The sequence below is a fragment of the Lepidochelys kempii genome, chromosome 2 (assembly GCF_965140265.1).
Source record: "Lepidochelys kempii isolate rLepKem1 chromosome 2, rLepKem1.hap2, whole genome shotgun sequence".
In the NCBI taxonomy this organism is placed as follows: Eukaryota; Metazoa; Chordata; order Testudines; family Cheloniidae; genus Lepidochelys; species Lepidochelys kempii.
Window position 1 is genome coordinate 244,856,036 of NC_133257.1, and position 17,904 is coordinate 244,873,939.

General features: G+C 41.3%; 1 long non-coding RNA gene across 1 annotated transcript in view; it reads left to right on the forward strand.

Annotated features, from left to right (window-relative positions):
• The window catches only part of LOC140907758 (uncharacterized), a 36,680-nt gene extending 20,025 nt beyond the window's left edge, over positions 1-16,655 (forward strand). The window contains exons 2-4 of the long non-coding RNA XR_012157614.1: positions 5,447-5,529; positions 10,594-10,704; positions 15,880-16,655. This is a non-coding gene — a long non-coding RNA (uncharacterized lncRNA). The remainder of the gene's footprint in view (positions 1-5,446; positions 5,530-10,593; positions 10,705-15,879) is intronic.
• Positions 16,656-17,904: the final 1,249 nt, after the last annotated feature.

The following is a 17,904-nucleotide window of genomic DNA, read 5'->3' on the forward strand; positions in this document are numbered from 1 at the left end:
GGTTCCCACTGCACCACTTAACATGACCAGTGTCATATACGTACAGCCAACTCTGAGGCACAAAGCAACCAATAACCAGCATCCAGCATATTGCACAGCAGGGCAGGGAGAAGAAATACAGGCTGAGGATTTTCAAAAATTTACCACAGGGTCTTTAATGTCCTGCCAGAGCAAACATGACCTCAACACAGCTGCTACTCTGAAAACAGAACATACAGTAAATTGCAAAGGACTTGAGGAGTATCTTGGGGCGTGTCTTCACTAGCAACATTAAAGCTCGGCAGCAGCGGAGCTTTAACGTGGCTTGTGCAGTCATAGAATCATCATAGAATCATAGAATATCAGGGTTGGAAGAGACCCCAGAAGGTCATCTAGTCCAACCCCCTGCTCGAAGCAGGACCAATCCCCAGTTAAATCATCCCAGCCAGGGCTTTGTCAAGCCTGACCTTAAAAACCTCTAAGGAAGGAGATTCTACCACCTCCCTAGGTAACGCATTCCAGTGTTTCACCACCCTCCTAGTGAAAAAGTTTTTCCTAATATCCAATCTAAACCTCCCCCACTGCAACTTGAGACCATTACTCCTCGTTCTGTCATCTGCTACCATTGAGAACAGTCTAGAGCCATCCTCTTTGGAACCTCCTTTCAGGTAGTTGAAAGCAGCTATCAAATCCCCCCTCATTCTTCTCTTCTGCAGACTAAACAATCCCAGCTCCCTCAGCCTCTCCTCATAAGTCATGTGTTCTAGACCCCTAATCATTTTTGTTGCCCTTCGCTGGACTCTCTCCAATTTATCCACATCCTTCTTGTAGTGTGGGGCCCAAAACTGGACACAGTACTCCAGATGAGGCCTCACCAATGTCGAATAGAGGGGAACGATCACGTCCCTCGATCTGCTCGCTATGCCCCTACTTATACATCCCAAAATGCCATTGGCCTTCTTGGCAACAAGGGCACACTGCTGACTCATATCCAGCTTCTCATCCACTGTCACCCCTAGGTCCTTTTCCGCAAAACTGCTGCCTAGCCATTCGGCCCCTAGTCTGTAGCGGTGCATTGGATTCTTCCGTCCTAAGTGCAGGACCCTGCACTTATCCTTATTGAACCTCATCAGATTTATTTTGGCCCAATCCTCCAATTTGTCTAGGTCCCTCTGTATCCTATCCCTGCCCTCCAGCGTATCTACCTCTCCTCCCAGTTTAGTATCATCCGCAAATTTGCTGAGAGTGCAATCTACACCATCCTCCAGATCATTTATGAAGATATTGAACAAAACCGGCCCCAGGACCGACCCCTGGGGCACTCCACTTGACAGCGGCTGCCAACTAGACATGGAGCCATTGATCACCACCCGTTGAGCCCGACAATCTAGCCAGCTTTCTACCCACCTTATAGTGCATTCATCCAGCCCATACTTCCTTAACTTGCTGACAAGAATACTGTGGGAGACCGTGTCAAAAGCTTTGCTAAAGTCAAGAAACAATACATCCACTGCTTTCCCTTCATCCACAGAACCAGTAATCTCATCATAAAAGGCGATTAGATTAGTCAGGCATGACCTTCCCTTGGTGAATCCATGCTGGCTGTTCCTGATCACTTTCCTCTCATGCAAGTGCTTCAGGATTGATTCTTTGAGGACCTGCTCCATGATTTTTCCAGGGACTGAGGTGAGGCTGACTGGCCTGTAGTTCCCAGGATCCTCCTTCTTCCCTTTTTTAAAGATTGGCACTACATTAGCCTTTTTCCAGTCATCCGGGACTTCCCCTGTTCGCCACGAGTTTTCAAAGATAATGGTCAATGGCTCTGCAATCACAGCCACCAATTCCTTCAGCACTCTCGGATGCAACTCGTCTGGCCCCATGGACTTGTGCATGTCCAGCTTTTCTAAATAGTCCCTAACCACCTCTATCTCCACAGAGGGCTGGCCATCTCTTCCCCATTTTGTGATGCCCAGCGCAGCAGTCTGGGAGCTGACCTTGTTAGTGAAGACAGAGGCAAAAAAAGCATTGAGTACATTAGCTTTTTCCACATCCTCTGTCACTAGGTTGCCTCCCTCATTCAGTAAGGGGCCCACACTTTCCTTGGCTTTCTTCTTGTTGCCAACATACCTGAAGAAACCCTTCTTGTTACTCTTGACATCTCTTGCTAGCTGCAGCTCCAGGTGCGATTTGGCCCTCCTGATATCATTCCTACATGCCCGAGCAATATTTTTATACTCTTCCCTGGTCATATGTCCAACCTTCCACTTCTTGTAAGCTTCTTTTTTATGTTTAAGATCCGCTAGGATTTCACCATTAAGCCAAGCTGGTCGCCTGCCATATTTACTATTCTTTTGACTCATCGGGATGGTTTGTCCCTGTAACCTCAACAGGGATTCCTTGAAATATAGCCAGCTCTCCTGGACTCCTTTCCCCTTCATGTTAGTCCCCCAGGGGATCCTGCCCATCCGTTCCCTGAGGGAGTCGAAGTCTGCTTTCCTGAAGTCCAGGGTCCGTATCCTGCTGCTTACCTTTCTTCCCTGCGTCAGGATCCTGAACTCAACCAACTCATGGTCACTGCCTCCCAGATTCCCATCCACTTTTGCTTCCCCCACTAATTCTACCCGGTTTGTGAGCAGCAGGTCAAGAAAAGCGCCCCCCCCCCCCAGTTGGCTTCTCTAGCACTTGCGCCAGGAAATTGTCCCCTACGCTTTCCAAAAACTTCCTGGATTGTCTATGCACTGCTGTATTGCTCTCCCAGCAGATATCAGGAAAATTAAAGTCACCCATGAGAATCAGGGCATGCGATCTAGTAGCTTCCGCGAGCTGCCGGAAGAAAGCCTCATCTACCTCATCCCCCTGGTCCGGTGGTCTATAGCAGACTCCCATCACTACATCACTCTTGTTGCACACACTTCTAAACTTAATCCAGAGACACTCAGATTTTTCTACAGTTTTGTACCGGAGCTCTGAGCAGTCATACTGCTCCCTTACATACAGTGCTACTCCCCCACCTTTTCTGCCCTGCCTGTCCTTCCTGAACAGTTTATAACCATCCATAACAGTACTCCAGTCATGTGAGTTATCCCACCCAGTCATGTGAGTTATCCCACCAAGTCTCTGTTATTCCAATCACGTCATAGTTCCTTGACATCACCAGGACCTCCAGTTCTCCCTGCTTGTTTCCAAGGCTTTGTGCATTCGTATATAAGCACTTGAGATAACCTGTTGATCACCCCTCATTCCCAGTATGAGGCAGGAGCCCTCCCCTCACAGACATTCCTGCCTGTGCTTCCTCCCGGTATCCCGCTTTCTCACTTACCTCAGGGCTTTGGTCTCCTTCCCCCGGTGAACCTAGTTTAAAGCCCTCCTCACTAGGTTAGGCAGCCAGCCTGCTGGCAAAGATGCTCTTCCCTCTCTTCGTAAGATGGAGCCCGTCTCTGCCCAGCACTCCTCCTTCATGGAACACCATCCCATGGTCAAAGAATCCAAAGCCTTCTCTCTGACACCACCTGCGTAGCCATTCGTTGACTTCGTCGCAGCACTAGCACTGGGAGAGAGCTCTCCCCGCGCTGTAAAAAAAACCACCCACGTGAGGGGAGTAGCTCCCAGTGCTGGTGCACTGTCTACGCTGCCACTTTACAGCGCTGAAACTTGCAGCGCTCAGGGGGGTGTTTTTTCACACCCCGAGCGAGAAAGTTGCAGCGCTGTAAATTGCCAGTGTAGACAAAGCCTTGGAAAGATACAGGACTAAGTTGACCTTACCAAAAGTCAGACCTTTTTTCAAAGGAACCTTCAGTATTTCAAACCGAAGGCTAAGAGGTGAAATCCTGATTTTCTTGCAGGCATTGGGAGTTTTGCCATTGAATTCAATGGGCCAGAATTTCACCCTAGACACCCAAGCTTCTGACTTTATCCTGTTTACACTCATCTTCAATCAGTATAATGTGAGCCATTCCTTTTATGTGTTGGGGAAGGGGAGAATAGCACAGGGAAGAATCTCTGCATTTGATGGAACACGCAGTGGATGACTAAGGCCACAAATGATTAAGTTCATGAGTACCTTTACTCACATGCCAATGGGACTACTCACATGCGCATTACTGTTAGTTATTTCTATTGTGATGGTGCTTAGGAGCCAACTAAAACCTCTCCAGCACATCAGCAAGGATCTACAACCTATCCTGAAGGACAATCCCTCACTCTCACAGACCTTGGGAGACAGGCCAGTCCTTGCTTACAGACAGACAACCCACCTGAAGCAAATACTTAGCAGCAACTACACAACAAAAACACCAACCCAGAAACCAAACCCTGCCACAGACCCCAGTGCCAACTCTGTCCACATATCTATTCAAGGGACACCATCATAGGACCTAACCACATCAGCCACACCATCAGGGGCTCGTTCACCTGCACATCTACCAATGTGATATATGCCATCATGTGCCAGCAATGCCCTTCTGCCATGTACATTGGACAAACCAGACAGTCTCTATGCGAAAGAATAAATGGACACAAATCTGACATCAGGAATTATAACGTTCAAAAACTAGTCGGAGAACGCTTCAATCTCCCTGGTCACTCAATAACAGACCTAAAAGTGGCAATTATTCAACAAAAAACCTTCAAAAACAGACACCAACGTGAAAGTGCAGAACTGGAATTAATTTGCAAACTGGATACCATCAGATTAGGCCTGAATATAGACTGAGAGTGGCTGGGTCATTACAAAACCTAAACTTAACTTCCCCACTACTAATTTCTCCCTATCGTTACTCACACCTTCTTGTCAACTGTCTGTAATAGGCCACTCTCTTACTACTTCAAAAGTTATTTTTCCTCCCTTGGTATCTTGCTGTTAATTGATTTATCTCATTAAACTGACCTCACACTTGGTAAAGCAACACCCCATCCTTTCATGTATTTATACCTGCTCCTGTATTTTCACTCCATGCATCCGATAAATGGGTTCTAGCCCACGAAAGCTTATGCCCAAATAAATGTATTAGTCTCTAAGGTGCCACGTTATTTTTTTGATGTAGAGGTTAATGTTACAATAAGGTAATTTAATGCTCATGAAGCCTACCCTACTTGATGACTAGAGCTAAGAGAAAAATGTAAAAAAAAATAAAAATAAAAAATGGTAAAAAAGAATCCCTCTGAAATATAGGTAAAACCCAAACCTTGTATCAATACCATTATGTTTTGTAACCAGACTATTTTTATTTTTCATGGTCTCTTTTTTTTCTCAGAATTGAAAATTTCAAAACCAGAATTTCTGAGTTTCAAAATAATGAATAAAAAAAAAATCTGCTTTCAAAATTTGCTACTTTTGAAAATAATCCCATGGTGTGACTAAGCTGTTCAGGAAACGGTCAGACAGTGTCAATACTAACTACAGAAGAGAAAACAGAACTTCAAAAAAGATTTCGCAGAACAACCAATAAAACATATTTCTGTTTTTCAGGGACAATTTTAAAAAATGGAAACGTATAATGTTCTGGTGAGATGCTGAACACAAGAAGCGCACCAATGACTTGAACAGGACATGTGAGTGTGCTGTATCTCTGAATATCAGGCTAATAATACAGCATAAGCCCTACTCCTAAAGTTATGAGTGCGTGGGAGACAGTGGGTGTCATAGAAACCATTTTGCAGCCCTGACCTTGCAAACAGTTAAGCAAGTGCTTATCTTTAAGCAGATGAGTAGTCCCACTGATTTAACATTTAGCATATGATAGTCCCGTTTATGTCGATGTGTCCATATACCTAAATTTTTGCAGGATCAAAGTCTTCATTTTCAGTGGGCAATGCCAAGTGCCTGCAATAAAATATTATTTTAGTTCTGCTGGTATGAATCACTGGGGTTGCAAGTTTTCAACACAGGGATGAGGTGTACAAAAGCAAAAGCAGTTAGCATTTAAAGCAACAGATGGAGCTCTGAACATTGGACTGTACATTAGCCCCATTCTGTTCTAAGCACCATTATTGCCCTTTTTATCACAACTGTTTTCCTTATCATCGTATTGGTATAAACTCTTTCACTGTATGCTTTCTCCGTTGTTCATCCTGTTGCTTTATAACTGCATGCCCTCATTTCAAATATAAGAAGTGTATATTATGACAGACATTTCAGCCAGTGCAGCCATTAATCATTCTTCACTGCTGGCATTTCACCTTTGACTCATTGCTATGGAACCTCCCCGGATACAAAGCTTACACTTTAATTTCAGCACTGACTAAAACCTGACAAACAGGTCATTACAATGAAATACGTCACGGATAACATCACTGATGTCTGTGTGTACATTGCAGACATTACTAAACAGTATGTTGCTTCATTTATGATGACTCGGATGATATTCAATTTTGTTAGGTAACCATTTTTTTTTAGTACCTATTCGCTCAGGGAGTAATCAATATTTTTTAAAAAACCAATACATGGTATTCTGCACTACGGGTCTCAAATCATTCATTTTATTGTAGTGTAACTATCAGGGAAGGGCCGAAGCTCCAGGTTTTTTATGTGGATTTCAAGTACCAGCCTTGTCAAGTCCTATGATTTTATCATGAGTCTTGCTATAATTAATGCTTTACGTGTAACCTCTGCTCCAGAGTCATGAGATTATATGAGAATCTCCGTTTTCATTTAAAAAATAAAAGTAAGTTTCCAACCCCCCGGTTGTGAAGAAAGGCTTTAAAAGATGAGCCCTAAAGGCTCAAAAACTAAAATGCAAATAAAAATAACTAAAAAGGTGTGTTATTTTGGGGGCCTCACTTCTGAGCTTTGAATGTTTGGGGTTGGCAACACTGCTACATATTGGGGTGTTTTTACCTGGGTGTTTGAGGTAGCCCCATTTTAAAAATGAGCCATTTGCAAAATTCAGATCTAGACCTGAATTTAAGATTTCAAATGCCCACAAAGTTCAAGGGAATTGATTTGGGCCCATCTCTAGTTACTGGAGTATTTTTATACAGTTTTATATAGTTTCTGTCCTTTTAAAAATCCATAGACTCAGTGAATGGAGAAAATACTTAAATGCTGGGCTGTACCTCATAAGTACAGCATGTAGTCAAGAGGCTAGTTTAGAGCTACACACCATCGGAGGGAGTTCCATGAGATGTTGTGGAGTTCATGGGGCAAAGAGACCAGGTAACTACTGTTGCTTGTTTACTACATGATTGGGTGGCTCTGCTGGCTGGAATAGAGCCATCGTCCTTCCACCACCCACTCCATCCCCAGTGGAGTAGGAAGGGATTGGAATTCTGCCAAACCCTTATGTGGCCCCCACTGCACAAATGGGAGAGTATTTTCCCTTTGCTCTCTGTCACACACAGATTGCACACCCACAAAAGAGTCAGATAACTCTCATCCTCAGTGTTTTCTTGAAGGTTGGCAAATTCACTGTCAATAACTTCTCGTATTGTTATTACCAAATGATGTGCACACTTCACTGGAACTCAACAGCTAAAAAAAAAATACTGGCACCTACCAATATTGCCCTGGTTCCCTCACTTTTGAGCATTTTTGTTTCTGCTGCTGTTTCCACTAGTGCTGCCAAAATTGTTTAGCCCTCAATTTCAACGTTTCCTTAAAGAGCTCTGAACAAGAGTCATTTTCCCAAATGCCTTTTGTTTGCATTCTAGTTAAAGCAACAGTTATAGAACAAACTGCAGTATAAATCTACAGAGAAAGAGACTACCTCTGTCTCATAGTCGTGGTGAGGCACATTTTTCAACTCTGAGAACACCCCACAGAACTTTGAACACATTTACTAACTTCAAAGCAAGGTAATATCTTCTCAATGACATCATCTTCCCCCTCCTTGGAACTGAGAGCTCACTGTTCTCTGAACTAGAGTCAGGAGGGTTTATGTGCCAAAGGTCTTATACTGCAGTTTCACCTAGGTGTGCTCGGATTTTTAAACCGCCCAGGGCTGACCTGCTGCACAGAGTATAATTTGCTAGTGATCAAATTCTTCCATTTCTACACATCAGTACTCAAGAGTTACTCATGTCAAATGGGAAGGCTTATTTTAAGACGGTCCTAAGAGGCTGATATTTGTGTCAAAATGAAATGTTGTCAATTAAAAAATGCTTTTAAAAATTATTTTTAATACTCAGTTGAAATGAAGGGCTCAATTATATTTTCAGATGTACTCAGGAAGAATCACTGTGTATAAAGAAAATTGCCCTTAGCAAAATGTTCAAGGTATGCAGCAGCATAATCTTGTAAGAAGTGAACCTTTAGATGGCAATTACAGCCTGGATATTTGATATATAATTCTGAAGACAGAGAGGATCTGAAGCAATTATAACGCTATTCCATGCATACAGCCTGGAAAACTACCTATGCAAGTTACAGTCAACATTTGTTTGTATAAGCAAACACCAGTAATTTTCCATTCCTGAAAGAATGGAATAATACATAACGGCTGCCATGCACTGTTGAATTTCTGACAGTGATCTCAACAGCTGCTTACAAACCAACCTCAGCATTTACAACTTTTTAATTACAGAAACCCAGAGACTTGCAACACATCTTGTTTTCATGACCTAAACAATATAATCAGTGACTTTATCCAGGACTGTACAATAATGTCCCTGTTCACTGGGGAATAGAGCATAGCAATTTTTCACAGCAGCACCACTATGTTTTAATCCTGCATACTCTACAAATATCAGCCTAGGTCTTCTGCTTTTTTTATGCCATGCAGAAAAAAGAAAGGAAGGAAAATAAATGTGTTTAAAAATGCAGAAGGAAGAAAAATTCCAATATCATCTTATGCCATAAGAAGTGCCATTAAAGTTGTTTGTGTTCCACACAAACAGAGGGACCGGGATATAGGAGACTGAGACATCAGTTATGTGGCTATGGGCTGCAATTAGTGAATATGACTCCGAGAGAATGAGACTGAACACAGTCAATATATACAGCAAAGGGAAGTGCTATTTTTGATTTTTCAGAAAACAATATTCTCTACTTATATGTTGCCATTTACTAAAGGATCTCAGTGTGCATTTCAAGTATTATGTCCATTTCCCAGAAGGGGTAATAAAGGCACAGAGAAGTTTTAGATTCATAGATATTTAGGTCAGAAGGGACCATTATGATCATCTAGTCTGACCTCCTGCACAACGCAGGCCACAGAATTTCACCCACCACTCCTGCAAAAAACTTCTCACCTATGTCTGAGCTATTGAAGTCCTCAAATCGTGGTTTAAAGACTTCAAGGAGCAGAGAATCCTCCAGCAAGTGACCCGTGCCCAATACTACAGAGGAAGGCGAAAAACCTCCAGGGCCTCTTCCAATCTGCCCTGGAGGAAAATTCCTTCCCGACCCCAAATATGGCGATCAGCTAAACCCTGAGCATATGGGCAAGATTCACTAGCCAGATACTACAGAAAATTCTTTCCTGGGTAACTCAGATCCCACTCCATCTAATATCCCACCACAGGCCATGGGGCCTATTTACCATGAATATTTAATTACCAAAACCATGTTATCCCATCATACCATCTCTTCCATAAACTTATCGAGTTTAATCTTAAAGTCAGATAGATCTTTCCCCCACTGCTTCCCTTGAAAGGCTATTCCAAAACTTCACTCCTCTGATAGTTAGAAACCTTCATCTAATTTCAAATCTAAACTTCCTGGTGGACAGTTTATATCCATTTGTTCTTGTGTCCACATTGGTACTGAGCTTAAATAATTCCTCTCCCTCTCTGGTATTTATCCCTTGGATATATTTATAGAGAGCAATCATATCTCCCCTCAACCGTCTTTTAGGTAGGCTAAACAAGCCAAGCTCCTTGAGTCTCCTTTCATAAGACAAGCTTTCCATTCCTCGGATCATCCTAGTAGCCCTTCTCTGTATAGCTTTCATTTTCAACTATCCACTTATTTTAAGAGCCTAATTTGAGACACTTGGGGCCTAGGTTTCAGAGGTGATGAGCAATCACAACTCCAGGTGAAGTCCATTGGAATTCTAGGTACTCACACCTCAGCAAATCAGGCCTCTGGTGTCTTAAGATGAGCACCTACAAATTGATGCAGCAAAAATTATTGGGTACTTTTGAAAAAGTACACTTGCCTAAGGTGACCCAGTGGAAGGACAGAGGCTGGGGACTGGACTAGATGACCTCTCAGGATCCCTTCCACTCCTACGATTCTATCCTGAATCCCAGCCCCATGATCCAACCATCAAACATGCTGCTCCCAAACGTTAGCACTGGAACCTGTGGAAAACAATGAAAGTTGTAACAGTAGCAGCAATGCTACTAAGAAATGGACTGGATCTTAGTTGCCTTAACTCTGAGGCAATGGATTTTGCAAAATTTACTTTCCCCAAAGACAAAATCTTCAGTCCCTTATGTAAAAAGAAAAAGAGTACTTGTGGCACCTTAGAGACTAACCAATTTATTTGAGCATAAGCTTTCGTAAGCTACAGCGATGAAGTGAGCTGTAGCTCACGAAAGCTTATGCTCAAATAAATTGGTTAGTCTCTAAGGTGCCACAAGTCCTCCTTTTCTTTTTGCGAATACAGACTAACACGGCCGTTAATCTGAAACCAGTCCCTTATGTATGTCCTAATGCATTCCTGTTCTTTCCAGATCAATAAGGCAGTGTAACAAGGATACTGGATTGTTCTTACCAGTCTACCTCCAGCTGCTTCTTCTGAGAGCTGAATGCAGTGCAATGCTTGTTCAGGAGGCAATAAATTGGTTAGTCTCTAAGGTGCCACAAGTACTCCTTTTCTTTTTGCGAATACAGACTAACACGGCTGTTACTCTGAAACCTGAAACCATTGTGTTTTTGATATCTTATAAAGGATCGTTGGAACACTTCCTTTTCACTGGAGGGTATGCTTAAGGAAATAGTCTTCCATGGGCAGGGGACAGACAAGGTGCCCTAATAGAGAGACAAGGTGGGTGAGGTAATATATTTTATTGGACCAAGGTGTGTTGGTGAGAGAGACAAGCTTTCAAGCCACACAGAACTCTTCTTCTGGTCTGGGAAAGAAATTCCCAGCATTACTGCAAATGCAAGGTGGAACAGATTATTTAGCACAAACAGTTAGCACATATTGTAAGGAACCATTCAAAGTAGAGTGGCCCATTAACACCTCTGCAGCCATAGGACAAAAAGAAGAGATTAGTGGGTTACAGAGTGTTCTAATAAACCATAAATCCTGTGTCTCTGTTCAGTCCATGATTTTTGGTGTCTTGCAAAGTAATGAATTTAAGCTCCCAGGCTCGTCTTTTGAAAGTGTTGTGCAGGTTTCCTTTGAGTATGAGGACTGATAGGTCAGATATAGAGAAATAGGTATTTTCCATCTTATTTCTGAGAATAAAATACAACTGAAAGTAAGGCTACAAATTCCACCTCAGAGAGCTCTGATGATATGAATACATTCTGATGTGTGCAGAATCCCTTGCTGGAATTACAACATTATTATTCAGAGTTTAGGGAATGTGTTTTCCTTATAGTAAAAAATCAGAGTTTATAATACCAGTAATAAATTAGACATACGTTGACCACTAATGCCTTTTGATACAAAGATGATGTTTCCAAATTTAGTACAGTATATTTTTCAACATTAACTTTCTAGCAACATGCACAAATAAAGCCATACACATACTGGCAAACTGTATGCTAGCTAGAGAAGTTTAGCTGATGACAGTCTTGTTATTGTAACAGGAAATGACTCAGCCCTGGCAACTAGAGATCAGATATTTTATTCAGTAGCATTAGGTCACTTTTTTTTTTTCCCCTAACCAACCGTTTCACAAGGCAACTGGTTTTGTTTGAAAATAAATATCCATTTTAAAATCTATTTCAGGGAGGGGGAAAGTGACCCATTCACAGTTTAGAATAATCACTTGGTTTAATCCACAACATCTGAAAATCTCTCGTCCCTTTAATTCTGCTTTTTGTACTTCAGCCTTACAAAATTCCACTCCCTCAGGCAAGAATTCTCCTCCACTGGTGAGGAAAGTATAGGTTTATTTCATTATCATGCTACTGAGGATGAGAGAGTAGATTTTGTGCCTGGACTGGATAACTTTCCAAGACAGTTCTGCAAGGCTGATGTCATTAGTAAAGCTAAACTAGAACTACTTCATATAGGCATTACAGCTGAATCAAATATGTGCTTCATTACAACAGTACATTACATGGTTTTGCATCAGTTATTTATAAATAGTATATGATCTTTTATTGGTTCTCTTAAAACCCAGGCAAAATTCATTCTCAAATTAAAAAAAAAAACAAAAAAAAACGGAGTACTTGTGGCACCTTAGAGACTAACCAATTTATTTGAGCATAAGCTTTCGTGAGCTACAGCTCACTTCATCGGATGCATACTGTGGAAACTGCAGAAGACATTATATACACAGAGACCATGAAACAATACCTCCTCCCACCCCACTCTCCTGCTGGTAATAGCTTATCTAAAGTGACCACTCTCCTTACAATGTGTATGATAATCAAGTTGGGCCATTTCCAACACAAATCCAAGTTTTCTTCCCCCCCCAAAAAACCACACACACAAACTCACTCTCCTGCTGGTAATAGCTTATCCAAAGTGATGTCACTTTGGATAAGCTATTACCAGCAGGAGAGTGAGTTTGTGTGTGTGGTTTTTTTGAAAAAAAAAAAGAGGGGGGGGAGAAAACCTGGATTTGTGCTGGAAATGGCCTACCTTGATTATCATACACATTGTAAAGAGAGTGGTCACTTTGGATGGGCTATTACGAGCAGGAGAGTGCGTTTCTGTGTAGGGGGGCGGAGGGTGAGAAAACCTGGATTTGTGCTGGAAATGACCCAACTTGATTATCATACACATTGTAAGGAGAGTGATCACTTTAGATAAGCTATTACCAGCAGGAGAGTGGGGTGGGAGGAGGTATTGTTTCATGGTCTCTGTGTATATAATGTCTTCTGCAGTTTCCACAGTATGCATCCGATGAAGTGAGCTGTAGCTCATGAAAGCTTATGCTCAAATAAATTGGTTAGTCTCTAAGGTGCCACAAGTACTCCTTTTCTTTTTGCGAATACAGACTAACACGGCTGTTACTCTGAGACCATTCTCAAATTTGAAATTCAACCATACATTGTGCATTATTACTTATAAACACATAGACTTTTGCTTATTTCTTATATACTTTACATTTTATATATATATATATATATATATGTATAAACACACAACTAAATGCAGAGAGCAAACGAGGTGCTAAAAGGAGCAGTATTAGTCATTTTTGCTTGAAACAGCTTTCAGCATAGTTAAAAGTCACACAAACGCTACACCGAAAGGAACTCATTGTTCAAGTTCATTTAAAGTTCTGCTTCTAATGACAAACACATCCCCAGCTGCAGCACCCCTAAAAAAGAACAGGATTTCATCATTTTCTGAACATGTTTCTGGTTCAGTTGTCAGAAGCTGTCAGTTTTGTAAATACCAAAGAAACATAATGCTCCATATCATCAGAATGACTCAAATATACCCTGCATATGTACATATAAATAACATATCTTGTCTGGAAGGGAGAGAAAGAAAGTTGCTGGTGGTATCTTTGAAAGCTTTGTAGCAACTGAGTTTATCAGTTGCCTCCATGCTTTGCAGAGCCTAAATTTAGGTATTAAAAATAATAATAAATAATAATAATAATACTCCAGACAACATCCTGCATTGGCCATTGCAAGAACATGGCCTCCAGCAGTCTTCTTTGGCACTGGAAAAATTATTTTTGTAAATGTGTAAAAAGTACAACTTCTTTGAAAAACCGCTGCAGTGAATATGAATTTACAATTCAGCATTAAATGAAATATATCCTGAGAAACCTCAGTGCCCTGCATTATTTTGTTATCCTTGACACACAAGCAGTCTTTTATAATTCTAGCTCACTAAAATAGTAGATGACATAAATTTGCTGTTAAAGCAGCGTGGTTTTCTGTGCTCTGTCATATAGCATTTTACCCTTAAGCAGGGAGAAAAAATAGCAAGCTATCTTGTTCTTCCATCTGCCAAAAACTACTTAACTTGGGGTAGTGCTTCTGTGATTTCAAATTGCAGAAGCTTAAATAACTCCAGTGTTATACCTATTAAATATATTGACAGTCTTACCTTAACATTTTCACAGTACAGTGGCATGTTATTTTAGAAATGCATTTCTGCCATAATGTTCCAGGATTTAACTGCGAACAAGGAGTGTATTTCAGCAAGTTAACTGTGTAAAACATTGTTACATGTAACATTATTTTAACCATGTAGTAGCCTTTAGGTGCTGGGCAGAGGGTTGCTATTTATTCACTCCCTAACATTATACCTTAAAATCCTTCTTGCACCTTTGCCCAGCAATATGTAGCCATTAACCACAATATCTTCACCATGTCTTTATCAATGTTGCCAACTCTTGCAATTTCGGCTCACGTTTCTTGCTCTGCTAGAGCCCCAGCTCCTGGAATCAGGTTACCACATGAGAAACTGAGGGCTTATCTACACTTACCGGGGGATCAATGTGTGGTGATTGATGCATCGGTGGTCGATTTAGTGGGTCTAGTGAAGACCCATTAAATCGATAGCAGATTGCTTTCCCGTCGACTCCTGTATGCCATCTGAACGAGAAGCACAAGGGGAGTCGACGGGAGAGTGTCGACAGTAGTGTGGACCCCGTGGTAAATAGATCTAAGTACGTCGACTTCAGCTACGTTATTCACGTAGCTGAAGTTGTATAACTTAAATTGATCTCCCTCCGTAGCGTAGACAAGGCCTAAGCTTTCTTCTTTTTTATTTTTTAAGTAAGTTCTAAGCCCTCATATCTACAGCTAAAAGCTTGAAAGTGCGAACCTTAAATGTTCCAACACCAGAAGGCAAATAAAAAGAACCCAGAATTTATCATGTTCCAATTCTCAGGATTTTTAAGCCAATTTCATTAATTGCTAGGGCTTGACTCACAATTTTTAAATGTTTGGGTTTTGCAATGCTGCCTCATACAAAGCATACTAACATTTACACTCTAACTGTAGTTAAACAGTTTGTCATTCCAAATCCTCCAATCACACATGTGCTTCTCAAAAGCAAGTGCAAATTTTAGTGGGCTTCTCTCATATCTGAAGCCCGAAACTAGAAGCTGCCATATTCATAGAATCATAGAATCTCAGGGTTGGAAGGGACCTCAGGAAGTCATCTAGTCCAACCCCATGCTCAAAGCAGGACCAATTCCCAACTAAATCATCCCAGCCAGGACTTTGTCAAGCTGGGCCTTAAAGAAAGGAGAGGGGTTTTTTTTTATTAAGTTTCAACACTGATGTACTGTTCCCTATTGAAGCAGAGAGCATACACCTTTCCAAAGGGCGCATTTAATGCATTCAATCAGAAGTAGCAATTGGCAGGAACAGATAAACCTTAGCCTCCTGAGTGCTCTGTACAACTCTCAATCTCATCTCAGGGGTAGACTGACCCAGGATGTTTGGAAAATAGAAAACCTGTTGGTTTGCCAGGTAATGGCTTGATTTTTTGCATCTTTAGGGATCGGTGATCATTGAGTATTATGGTAGTACGAGAACCACAAAACACAGTAGAAACTGATGCTATGCAACATTTGGAAAACCGGACAGCCTATACAGTTCACATTTTTATACATGCACAATATTTCTTCTAGCAGTGTATGTCCGTGACATGGGGGCAATGCATTTCTCCTGTACTGAAAGAAACTCTCAAGTTTCACAGTTAATCTCTGAAAACTCATTTTGTCCATTCAAAAATTATTTTTTTATAAAATGCAAAACTTGTGGTAAGATAGGAGTGCCTAGGCTATATTTTTAAATGAAAATAGCTTTTATTGATCTATTAAAGAAACTTTGCTGATGATATTTTGCTTGAACATATATTGCAGAGTATACAACAGGGAGAAAAAACAATGATAGCAACCACTCGGAAAAAGGAAACAGAAGTTGCATTGAACACAGGATCTCTATGGAACTAACCAAAGAAGCAGAAATGGTGGCTAGAAAAAATAATTTCAAAGTTTGCCTCTTCATCTGCCAAACTCATTCTAAAAATGGACAAAGCTTCTGTGTCCGCAGAAGAAGCTGGCAAGAAAGAGAGCATAAGAAAACCATATCACTGACCCAAATGAACTGGGAGAGAGTACTGGACTGAGACAATACCCTAACTGGCTGTAGACAAATGGTGCTTTTCCAAAAAGTACTCGTTACGCCCAGAAGCATTTAAAAGTCCCATTGCATGTGAATATAGCCTGTAACTTATTTAAATTGCATGTTTACTGCACCAGCGAAGATACAATACCAGATATTTTACTAAGAAGGCAAGCTCTTTATCTAATCATTTGCACAATCAAATAATAATGATGTCTTTTGTTTTCTCTGATACTTTATCATCTGTGTACATAAAACTTACTTTACTGCCCAGGGCTTCTAGAAGTCCCTCCCCAACACTCAAATACTGCATAGGCACTTTGCACTGGGATGAATTTCATCTTTTTTAAAACATCTCGTTGTTCTTTGACTTTATCAGTATTGAGCAGAGTTAGGTGGGAATCTATTTTCCATCACATGAGAATTTTCAAGAAGTGTGTTTCAAGAAGAATGTTTCCCAGCCCAAATAGGTACAAAAAGTTGAAATCTCAAAAATGTACACAAACGGGAAAAAAATCTAATCAGATTGCGTCATCTGCCATTTTGTTTCAATAATTACAAAACATTTTGTTTTGATTTCATTTTTTTACTTATTTTAATTTATTTTTTTACAATAAATTAGCTTACATTTCAAAACAAAGTTTTGACCCAAAAAAACAGGGCATTTTAAATTTAGAAAGTGTACAAATAGGACATTTCAACAATTTCAAAACTTTTTTTTTTTAAAATTCAAAATGGGAAATTTGTTGAAACTGATCCTTTCCTGTGAATAGCTTTGGTTTTGACAAATCAACAATTTCCAGTGAAAAATTTCCAACCAGCACTGGCCTTGAGCCCTAGCCAACCACCATGGCTAAATGTGACGTGCTCCAATGACCATTCAGGCAGCTTTCTATTGACTTCAATAGGAGTTTGATCAGGTCCTTAAGGATTAGTGGGGCATCTATGCAGCACCCCCATGCATGTCTTGTCTGAGTTGCATAATGTGTCCCAGAAGAACTGGGCAAATTAAAAAGAGAGAAGCACATGCATACTAAATGTAACCCTTGAAAGGTTTTCCTCTTCCAGGGTTACATTTAGTAACCCTTTGAGTTTATGCCTGGTGCTTAACCCAAGATCAGGGGAGAGGCCAGAAGAGACAGATGCAGAGCTGCTATTTTGCGGGGGTAAGGGCGGTAGCTGGACAGACTCTGACAAAAAGGGTCTGTGGGATTCTTACAGAGTACAGAGGGGCAGAAGGGAACAATTCAGACTAGTCCAGAACGGATCTGAGGGAGATTTTGGCTGCGTCCAGAAGGGGCCTGAAAAACACTAACAGGAATGGTCTGAGAAACATTCTCTGGAAGTCTCAGGCCTGTGTGTTTAAGGGGGTCATGTTGTGGGTTAGCTATGGGACTGGGTCTGAGGGGCACAGTTGGTAAGTCTACATTGCAACGGGGACCATGCCTCCCAGCCTGGCTAGTCAGACATGCACTAGCAGCTTGGGCTTAGCCACGCCAGTACAAGCCTGCCTGACCCCCTGGGTCCAGAACAGCCAGACTGCTATTTTTAGTGTGCTCGTTCCTCTTGATCTAGCACATGTCTGCCTATCTGGGCTGGGAGGCACACTCCCAGCTACACTGTAGACATACCCACTCTGACTGAATCCAGACAGCGGACTAGGAGTCTCAGGCCTGTGTACTTAGGAGGGACGTGTTTTAGGTTAGCTATGGGATTGAACTTGGGTGATTTTAGGTTATGTTCGTGAACTATATGTAACCATT